A 1589-nucleotide genomic window follows, 5' to 3' on the forward strand; every position below is an offset into this window, starting at 1 on the left:
CCATCCCGCAAGTTTCTTGCGGGTCTCTATTTGTAGAGATACTAAATCCAATGAAGACAGAGGTTGTGTATCTAAGCCATGGGAGGCTGGGTTCAGGACTCCATGTCTCAAACCTGGATGTGGTGCCACTGAAACCGGCACTGAGGAGCCTAGGGGTTATCCTGGATGCCTCCCTCTCTATGGAGGCCCAGGGCACAACTGTTGCCAGATCAGCTTTCTGTCACCTACGGCTGGTCAGGCAACTGGTTCCCTATCTTACTTCCCAGGACTTGGCTACAGTGATCCATGCAATGGTCACTTCCAGGTTAGATTACTGTAATTCACTCTGCGCAGGGCTGCCCTTGAACCTGATCCAGAAACTGCAGCTAGTGCAAAATGCAGCAGCATGCCTGTTTACTGCGACATCTGTGTGGGCGCACATTCAACCAGTTTTAAGCCAACTGCACTGACTGACAATTAAGTCCCAAATCTGGTTCAAAGTTATGGTAATGACCTCTAAACCCCTACGTGGCCAGGGACCAACATACCTACAGAGCTGTGGTATGGCAAAAACACTTTTCTTGTGGGATAATGTTTTTCTTCAGTGATTCAAAGGAATCACTGATCAGATGGGAAAACTTATGACAAAACACAACCCAGGGCTATTTTTGAGCAGGAACGCACAGGAACAGAGTTCCAGCTGGCTCCTGAGTAGACCACGCCCAGCAGGAACTCATTAGCATAATAGGCCACACCAACAGCAGAAACTTATTAGGATTGGCTACATTAGGGGTGTGTGGCATTAGGGGTGTAACATGCAAAGGAGTTCCTGCTACAAAAACAGCCCTGGGTTTTGACAACAAACAAGGTAAACAGAATAACAAGCAAAAGGTGGGTGTGGCTGGATAATCATACTTCTGGTAACATGGGGGTGCGGCCTAATGTGGGGGTGCGGCCCACTATTGTTACCACCAATGATCCTAGCGAATGCTCGGATCTTAGCTCTGGTCCTGACGTATCGCTAGGCCTTCCGGCGCGAGGATGATGAGCGGTGGAATAACACAGAATGAGATCTGGAAGCACGCCATCTAATACTGTTTGCACTTTATCGTTAACTGTAACTTATGTTTTAAAGTAATTGTTATGAGATGTTATAGAGTTTTTAAGTTTTATGTATGTCAACCAGGTACATTGTACCGTTTTGTTAGCTGCCCTGAGCCTGCTTGCGGGTTGGGCGGGGTATAAATATAATAAATAAATAAATAAACAAGGTTGTTGTGAGAAAGGGATGGAAGAGGGGAGACCCTGAGATCCCTGGAGGAAGGGCGCGATAGAATGGGAAGGGAAGGAACAGGAGCCTCGACACACATTAAATCCTTGATACTTCTATCAGGCCGAAGAGGAGGAGGAGGAGGAGGAGGAGGAGGAGAAGAGGAGGAGGAGATTGGATTTATATCCTGCTCTTCACTTGGCGTCTCGGAGCGGCTTACAAACTCCTTTCCCTTCCCCTCCCCACAACAGACACCCTGTGAGATAGGTGGGGCTGAGAGAGCTCCGACAGAAACTGCTCTTTTTCAAGAACATCTCTGACAGAACTATGGCTTGCCAAG

This window comes from Gekko japonicus, unplaced genomic scaffold (genome assembly GCF_001447785.1).
Source record: "Gekko japonicus isolate JY-2015 unplaced genomic scaffold, Gekko_japonicus_V1.1 scaffold3136, whole genome shotgun sequence".
Classification (NCBI taxonomy): domain Eukaryota; kingdom Metazoa; phylum Chordata; class Lepidosauria; order Squamata; family Gekkonidae; genus Gekko; species Gekko japonicus.